Source organism: Rhipicephalus sanguineus, chromosome 3 (assembly GCF_013339695.2).
Source record: "Rhipicephalus sanguineus isolate Rsan-2018 chromosome 3, BIME_Rsan_1.4, whole genome shotgun sequence".
Taxonomy (NCBI): domain Eukaryota; kingdom Metazoa; phylum Arthropoda; class Arachnida; order Ixodida; family Ixodidae; genus Rhipicephalus; species Rhipicephalus sanguineus.
The window spans coordinates 62,251,389-62,261,112 of record NC_051178.1 but is presented as its reverse complement, the minus strand read 5'-3'; the positions used below and the strand labels follow the sequence as shown (position 1 = coordinate 62,261,112).

At 45.3% G+C, this 9,724-nt stretch overlaps 1 non-coding gene across 1 annotated transcript; it reads right to left on the bottom strand.

The window, feature by feature from the left end:
• Positions 1 to 9,012: 9,012 nt before the first annotated feature.
• On the bottom strand, positions 9,013 to 9,174 carry LOC119388452 (U1 spliceosomal RNA). The gene has a single exon (XR_005182737.1). It is a non-coding gene; the product is annotated as a U1 spliceosomal RNA (small nuclear RNA).
• Positions 9,175 to 9,724: the final 550 nt, after the last annotated feature.

Genomic DNA, 9,724 nt, shown 5'->3' with positions numbered 1-9,724 from the left:
TTCTTTTTTTTATACTTTCGTTCTGTCTTCTTCTTTCTTATTCTTACTTCCTTTATTCTTGCTTAATTTATGTATTTTTTATATTTCTTTTTATTATTGTCTATTTTTCTTTTTTAGTATTATTATTATTTATTTTTTTATGAATTCTTAATTTCTTAATATTCTCTTTAATTCTTTCTTTATTTATTAATCTTTCTTATAAATTTATTTATGGATTTATCTATTTATTATTTATTCCGTCATTTATTTATTGATTAATTTAGGTCTTTTTTTTCCTTATTTTTTCCTTAGTATATTTTTCTTTTTTTATGTTATTAATTTATTTATTTATTTTTTATGAGTTAATTTATTAATTAATCTATTTAATTATTTATTTCTTTATTCATTTTTTTATAATTTATTAGTTTATATGTTTATATTTATTTCTTAATTACTATTTTTGAATTAATTTCTGTATGTTTATTAATTTTTATTTTTTTTTTATTGTATACTTTTATCTTTTTTATGTCTAATTCTTTATTTATTTCTTTATGAATTATTCCTTTCTTCCTTCATCTATTTCATTATTTCTTATTTCTAATTTTTATAACTTCTTTATGTATTTATCTGTTTATTTCTTTATTACTTACTTTATTTAGTGCTTAATTAGGTTTTTTCTTATTATTTTTTCTTCTTGTATCTTTTTTTTTTATGTACTTAATTTATTTAATTCTCTTTGGACTTCTTCCTTATCCTTCCTATCTTTCATTCTTTCTTTCTGTCCTTTTTTTATACCTTTCTTTATGTATTTCTCTGTTGATTTCTTTCTTCCTTCCTTTATTTCTTGCTTACTTTCTGTCTTTTTTCTTCCTTTCTTTTTTCCTTCTTGTCTCTTTTTCTTTTTTTTTCTGTTCTTACTTTCTTATTTCTTTTTTTCTGCCTTCTTCCTTTCTTTCTTCCTCTCTTTCCTTCTTTCTTTCTTTCTTCCTTTCTTCATTTCTTTCTGCCTTTATTTGTTTCTGTCTTTCTTCCTTCCTTTCTTCCTTCCTTCCTTCCTTTCTTTCCTTCTTTCTCTCTTTCTTTCTTTCTTTCTTTCTTCCTTTCTTCGTTTCTGTCTTTCTGACTTTCTTCCTTACTTCAATCTTTTTCTTTCGCGTTGTACAATGCTCTATCCTAACATTTTCCCTCCTACATGCCTGTAATTGGTTCTTCACTCACGCAACACTTCTCTTGCTACAAGCAACAACGACGGTTTCATAGTTGCATTTCAACGATCAAATTCAACAATGAATGACAGCAATGTAATGTGGCAACGTGAAATGGCGAGTGACCTCGATAAAAATTACACCATCTCCCGCTAAAGGGGACCATGAGGCGATGCGAAGCCGGAGCACTTGCACGATCGCGTTCCGTTGGCGTTCGTTGGGCATGCTACCGACCTCGCGTCGTGGAACGCGAAGAGGGACGCTACGCGCGTCGTATCTTCCATCTATCCTGGCCGTTAATTCTCACAGGGCGAGCGGAGAACGCGGTCGACAGGCGGGCGAGAGGGGGGCAGCGTAGAAGAGGAGAGAGAAGGGGAGGGGGACGCGCATGCGCTCGAGCTCATCGCGGCGTTGCGCAGGAGAGAATTTCGGCATGTCTAGCCCGCGTTTCAGAGGAAGAGTGGAAAGGGGAAGGGGAGAGGGAAAGTGGAGAGGGGAAGGGGAGGGAAAGTAGAGAGAGAAAATGGAGAGGGGAAGGAGAGAGGGAAAGTGGAGAGGGGAAGGGGAGAGGGGTGAGTGGAGAGGAGGTGTGTGGAGAGGGTATGCGCATGCGCAGTAAGGGTGGTCACGCCGCACACCACCACCACCGGATTGAGCTGTCATGAAGGTGGTCACGCCGCACACCACCACCACCGGATTGAGCTGATTGAGGGGTCATGAAGCACCCCTCGGGCTTGTTGAAAAAACACATCCTGCGGAAAGCTGACACGGCTATGAACTGCTCTGCCAAATACTACAGTCGTGCGCGCCGCGTAAAGGCCACAAGCGGAGCGCGAAGTTGCCGTTTCCCCAGGCGCCCTCTTTTCAAACAGAGGCCGGTTCTCACTCTCGTCGGTGGGCGGGGCGTCTGTCAGTTTACGTCGCGGATCTGTCAGTTTACGTCGCAAGAGACATAGTATGCTTATTGGCCGATAGCCGACGTAAATCGAGAGCGGCGTTCGGATCAGATGCGCTTCTTGCCGCGGGGTGCCGCCACTTGCCGGCGCCGCACTCCTCAGTACACGGTAGCCGCACTCGCGCAAGCGAATCACAGCGGGAGAGCGATCGCGTTTCATGACGCGCACTGACGTAACTTCTTTCCCCCGTGTCATCCCTCCCTGTCTAGCTTCGAGTGCGCTCGTCGGCACGAGAAAAGAGAGAAAGCGCTGGGAGCGTGCGCCAAACCCCCGTAACTCCGCTGATTCTTGACGGATTCGAGAAATTTTTGCGGCAATCGATTCGGGAGGCAGTAAACTCCGATACTAAGGTCATTAGATCATTACTTGGAAAAGTGGTTCATGACCCCTTTAAGATACTTCGCATCTAAAAGATCAGATCGCCGTATGACAAATTTCCGATCGCCGACAAGCCCACGATCGAGAGGACATCAATTATTGGAAAGCAGCGCATACAAAAATAATAGGCATGTGACCGCCATACCTTCGAGGGCTTCATTTATGTGCACCCGCTTTTCTGTACTCTCGCCGACGCCGAGTGTTTCGCGAGTTATGCCGCCGCCGCTGAATGCGTGTAGGTTCTTATTTATGTTCGAATTAGAAAGGTTTTGGATGAGAATAAATTTTAGAAGGCTGTGGTCCTTAACTACTCGATATGCGAAAATGTATAGATTAAAATTGTTCAAGTTGTCAATATTAAGTAGGTTTAGTTCATGGTACAAATTAGTAACATTGGAGTGTCGGCTGCTCCAGGTGAGAATGCGAATGGCTTGATTTTGTACATGTTGGAGGGTAGAGAGATGACAGTTATATGTTTGACCGCATGAAGCAATGCAATAGTTAAGATGACTGTGAATGAATGCACAATTTAAAGTGGTCAAAGTAGTCAAATCAAAATAACATCTCGCTTTTAGTAATACCCTAATACCAAAGATGTTTTCCGCTGCAGTTCTCGAATATGTAAGTTGAATTTTAACCGGGAATCGAGTTTAATTTCAAGGAAAGAACAGTGATCCTATAGGTGGATAGGATACGAGTCGATAAAAAGCGGTAGAACTTGAGCGTTATTTGTTGACCTGGAATTAAAAATTAAGAACTTAGTTCTGGAGGGTTTTATCAAAAGCTTGTTTTAGTACACCATGCACTAAGGTTAAGACGCTCAATGTTAAGGGTTGTTGTTAGGTTGCTTATTGAATTATTTGAAAATAGGAGGGTCATATCGTCAGCACATAAAACGCATTCAGTTGACGTGGTTAGACATTGCGGGAGATCATTGATGTAGAGTAGAAATAATAGTGGGCCCAGAATTGAGCCTTGTGGAACACCAACGTTAACTATTTTTTAGTGGAATGGATGCCAGAGATGGATACTAACTGCTCTCTATCAGATAAGCAACTGCGAAAATGATGGAGAGAGTTGCCAGCAATGCCACAAGATGAAAGTTTGGAGAACAGAATGTCATGATTTAGTGTATCAAACGCTTTTATAAAATTAAAAAAAAACAGAACCAATGAAGTTACCCCTGTCAATTTCTAGTTTGCATTTTTCTGTAAAGTAAATGAGGGCTAAATTAGTCGAATATCCTTGTCTAAAGCCAAACTGATTCGGATGAAATAGGTGAAATTTAGTGACGTAGCTGGACAGTCGAAATATATATTAGCTTTTCAATTACCTTGCTAAAAAAGGGAAGAATGGATATAGGTCTGTAGTTGGATATTAAGCATCTGCCACCTTTTTTTAAATACTGGAATTACCTTACTTGTTTTCAACTCACAGGGAAATGTACCAGACTCGAAAGTGAAGCGGAAAATGACGAAGAGGATGACGAGAACGCGTGCCGAATCGGGATGATGATCATTTCTGTCACCAGTACCGGACCAATGCTCGGCTTAAGCAGCTGCGCTGTTACAATAATGTACGACTAAGCAGAGGAAAATAACTCACAGGGTCCCCTATACAATCGCGTAAGACGACTCCAAGGCGAAAGCCAACTTCTTTTCCTTCTCTGTCGATGTATTGACCTCCCTCAGCAGGTTTTCTGAACCTAACATGGTTTTATTGCATAGCGATTATATGGACACTCTCGGCTGGTTTTTGCCTTCGCCGTTGCCACCATGTCTCGGATATATATATATATATATATATATATATATATATATATATTATATATATATATAAGTATATATAAATAAAACCAACAAAGAAAAATGAATCAAAAGAAAAAATTCCCATGTTCGCCACCGGGATTCGAACCCGCGACACCTGGATCCACAGTGCGCCGCTTCGAACAACTCGGCCACATGCAACCGGGTGTGTACAGCACTAACGGCGAGCTATTTATATACACCATTTAACGCTGGCGGTATGCAGATCTCGGAGGTGCTTCCGCGTGTGCAGTATTCGCCGCGAGATCGCGCTAGAGGTGGCAGCACCGTCGCCGCGCTAGTGTGGATATGCGGTTGTTGGCGCGTAAACAAACGTGCACAACAGCGCTTCGTTGTGAGCGATGTGACCTGATTTCCGGCAAACAAAATTCGTTGACTGCAGCTTTGTGGTAATATGTGCGCTCTTCATTCCCGAATTAATGCACGAAGCGCTCCGAACGTTACAATTACTTGTGAGAGAAGCGCATTCTGCCAACGAATGGGTTGCTCGCCTTCGGCGACAGTCGGCGCTTTCACAGTGGATGACGTTCTCTTGTTGTTTTATCTGTACATGTTTAGCTTGTGTTCCACCTACTACGCACTGCTGTATCGCGCGACTGAATTAATTATTTACTTCTTGTTCATTTGGATGCCCCTCAACAAAAAGAAAGCCCGTATTCCTGCGCGATGAGTTGAAATAGCACTTTGTGCACTGCGTGCTCAGGTATGCATTCGCATTTCTTATTCAGTTCTCCATGCAATGTAGGACAGTTTATAGGTTTACTGAGGAAAGCTACGTGGCTGACAGCGCTTTAGCGCTACGGAGACGTTTAGCACGCACACGCTTACACGCACACGCTTACGCAAACGCTCAAGATAATGTAAAGAAAAAAAGATGTGACTTCGCGTGAAATTACTACGACATAAATGTGAACTACGCCATTTGGATTAATTTTGACCATCAGCGCTATTTAAAGCGCACCTTAATCTAAGTACACGGGCGTTTTCGTATAAACTTCGCCACAAAAATAAAATTGCGCAAGGCAACTCAGTTTTGCGATTTCCGTGTCATTTCATTTTCTGTTCTTTTTAGGATACATTTTAAGTACCGAAGTGTCAGACGTGACTTAACAGAAATATTTCTCTAGTGAGACCAGGACCGTGCACAACTAAAGCTCGTCACGTAACGTATAAACAACACCTAACCTCAACGCTCAAGTACATGCGAGCCTTTTTTTACCACCGCGCCCCTAAAAGGCTATATTCACATGAGATTTAATACTTCTCATCTTTAGCGCAACGCCAAGTGCACTTTGCAATGCGCTTGAACCACAGAGCGGCGCCTACACTGATATGACTCTCGTGAACGGAGGGTACGACGACCACACAAAGCACTCTCGACAAGTGCACTCTCTGATCTTATTACAGTGCATATACAGCCGATCAAGGCCAAATGCTTCTTTACGTCGTGTACGAGCGGTTAAAGTTGCACTGACGCAACGGAACAAACCGCCTTTTGAGGATCTGCATGACGTTCGCGCACATGTAAACACAACGGGGCTAGCAGATGACGCACGAAGCAATCCACACTAGACGCGGTTCAGCCAGGTGCTCTTAAAGCAATTATCCTAGATTTTGCTTCTGTTTGAAAACTGCCCTTGAGACGCGCAATAAAAAGTGGCCCATTTATGTACCCACATGCGAAGTGGAACGCCTGGTAAACATAAAGCCCCTATACCTTCAGAAAAGTACAGCTTTCTCTTGATCTACGCCGCTTCCTCCTCTCCGCGCCTCTGATAGGGCGGCTGCGGTCACGTGGTAGCGCGCGCCCTCTTTCTCGGTATTGTGTTTCCTTCGCCTCTCGGCGCCATGTTGAACGCTCCAACGTGTCATGTGCTGTGTGTTCGCCCCATGTGACGTGCACGAAGTGTGAAGTGCACGTGTGCGTCTCGCTCGTTTGTCGCGATGCCAGGTTGCTGTGCGTTCGGCTGACACTCAAGGGAAACTGTTTTCTATCTTTCCTCGCGCAAAAGAGAGTGCAGGACGTCGCAAAGTCTGGCTCCACAGAATAGGTCGAGCGAACTTCGAGCCGAGATCGGCGCGGCTCTGTGAGGTACGTGCTCGTGCGTTTTAACTCTTGACAGGCGTCTTGCTTTGCCGTGTGACATATCTGGTGTATTACTTACTTAATGTCACGCGAAATTTTGTGTAATTTATCATGCACCAAGACACTCACTTGCTCGAGCAAGTGACTGTCTTGAACACCAGATGATCGAAATTTCCAGAGCCCTCAACTACGGCGTGCCTCATAATCATATCGCGCCTTTGGCACGTAAAACCTCACATATTATCAACTCTGAAAAAACGAGTGTCGTGCACTTCAGCACTAGGTTGTGTTCCACACATTCTACTAACCTTTCCCTGTGATGTGCGGATGGAAGGGTGAAGACAAAGCGAGCGTCGGAATGAAAGTGCGATAGCAAAAAAAAAAAACCTACGCGCAGAATTTATCGAAAGCCGTGCATTTACGTGCAGCTCCTCCATCATATTGTCTAGTTTGGCGAACCACTTCTGGCTGACAGTCAGAACTTTCTGCAAATTCGGAACATGGGCGGGGCTTTAGTTCAGCGGACCGCGGCTCAGCAGCCGGCGTGTCATCATGAATTATCGCGTCACACATTTAGCGCTTAAGTTTCAAAACGCTACAAATGGCATACCTGTGCTGTACTTTTGCAAAATATCTCGCATCGCATAAAAGTACGGCAATAAAAACATGTTTCACAAAAAGGTATGCTCGTTGAGTGGGATCTTTAATCGAGCTGCAGCCGCTGAAGATGTCCATGCGAAATTCGACGCTTCAATAGAATACATGGGTTAAAGTCGTTGGTTTTACCATACTGGTTTTAAATCTTCATTGATTGGTTTAATAACTTCATCTATTGTCAGTTAACATACAAGCGTCATGCATACGACAATGGTTGCAAGCTGCTCCGCACAGGCCAAACGTTCCAGAACGGCGTACTGCGAGCACACGTCATTGGGCAGGCAAAGGAGATAATAATGACGCGGCTGACGGCTGCTGGCGCGCTCGGGCGTCGCTCGGCTCCGAAGTGATCCTGCTGCATTTCACGCGGGACGCGCCAGACTCGCATGTACAGAAACCTGCTTCGCGGGCTATTTCGTCGGTTCCCGACAGGTGGCGCGGCGCGTTCTTCGCTTTTACTGCGCATGCGCTCCTCTAGATGCGATCGCACCGGCGCGTTGGAACCGGATCGACTGTAGCGGAGGCCGATTTGCGACTGGCGTAGCGTCGCTGGCTCAGCGTGACGAAACGCAACGTCCTCGCGCGCGCTCGCGTCGGAAGTCGGAGTATAACAGAGCCTTTACCGTTGTTAGTTCGTGGTCATCCTGTGCGTGTTCTTTTCGTGAGTCGTTTGCGGTTGATGGGTGTGCTGCAAGTATCGAGCTGCTTGGTCTTCTTCTTGCGACATTGTAATTCGTTGCTATCGCCTTCATTGCTTCTCCTTTGCGGCGAAACTGTGACTTTTTTAGATGCGAAGCATCTTATAGCGGAGCGCAAACGGTGTGCGGCGTGACCGCCCTTACTGCGCATGCGCAAGCCCTCTCCACACACCTCCTCTCCTCTCCCCTTCCCCTCTCCACTCTCCCTTTCCCCTCTCCCCTCTTCCTCTCTCCACTGTCCCTCTCCTCTCCACTTTCCCCCTCCTCGTTTAGATAAAAGGCTCGCGTTAGGTCGTACACACGCTCAGTAACTGCGCCGCTGTCATGAGTTTCAACGTCGGCGCCAGTTGCAGTAATACCTTAACGCCTGCCGAGATCGCGGAGCAGCGGAAGGCTCGACGTGCCGAAGCGCAACGTAAACGTCGGCAAGCAGACCCCGAGCTCCGGCCCAGGGAAGCCCAGCGCAAACGGCAACGTCGCCGGGAAACTCCTACAGATGAAACACGGGCTCGACATGCCGAAGCGGAACGGCAGCGTCGGCAAGCAAACCCCGCCGTACGCAACGCCCACGTCGAAGCCAAGCGTCAGCGTCGAGCCAACGCGTCGGCTGAGGACAGACGACGCGAGTCGAACGCCTGTGCAGAACGCCTCGCTAGACAGCTTTCACGCCCGGGCTTCGACGGTGCCGACTCCCGGTTCCAGCGCGAATTCCTTGACCGGAGCTTCGGGCACAGCTGCAACGTGTGCGACCGACTTTGGTTCGATTACAATCTGACCGAGGTCGGTAGCATGCGCAACGAACGCCAACGGAACGCGATCGTGCAAGCGCTCCGGCTTTGCATCGCCTCATGTTCCCCTTGAGCGGGAGATGGCGTAATTATTTTTTTACTACCTCCAAGATTGGAGGCATTCCAAGCTTGCTGCACCCCACCATGTTTGGCGCTGCCTCCGTGATATGCCCACGTTTGACCAAACGACGATATCGTAATGAGTCACAAATTTTGACTAGTCGTGTTGACGCCGCCGACGGTCAATTTTCGTGTTCGATAAGGCATCTAAGGATTTCATCTTAACATCCTCGCGATATCTGCACGTTTCGCGTATTAACAAATTGAAACGCCACTACTCTATTAAAACACCTTACTGGGTTAGGGCTGGAAGAAAGGTAACTTACATCGCAGTTGGACAATTTGCGCTAGAAATCGTTCCTTCTTTTTGAATTGATGCAGAGGCTGGCGCGAACGCCAAGCCCCACTACCAAAAACTGCATGCCCCAGCTATCCCTGTTTGGGAAAGTGGCGTGCGTCAGCCAACCGCAGTGCAATGGTTGGCCTCGGCACGGGACCCCGGCCTCTCTGATCACCGGACAGCCCGACACCAGGTAAGTATGCTCGTGAAGTTGTCGACCACACTTGCCATTCCAAGGGCACACGCATCTGGAACTGGTTTCTAATATTGTTTTACCAGTTACCATAAGCGTAAACATGTTGGAGAGCATGTAAAGTTATGAATCGAAATAGAAAGACGTCGGGACCGCAAGACTGTAAATTACATTAGGTAGCAGTGACATACAAACGAGCATTTTCACAAAAAGTAATAGGCGAATTTTTAGCGAGGCCGTGTTTGTTCAGCTCATTTTCCTTTTTTTATTTTTTTTTTATTTTTCTTTCGTCCTTATGGCGGCTATTGAAAAAAACACGGTTGATCCCTCCGTCATAGGAATCGGAATAACACGAAAGTAAAGCATGGCCTTACAAAAGTAACTGAACGCTTACTGTATTGATATAAGAGAGCTTGCACAATGTATATTGATGTCTGGCAGCTAATGGTGCCGTTTAACGTGCATGCACCCACTTTGATGTTTGGTGGTACATCTCCATCCCGACGACTAACGTCCATGTTAAATGATTAAACAAACCCTTGTGGTAAAGCGTAATCA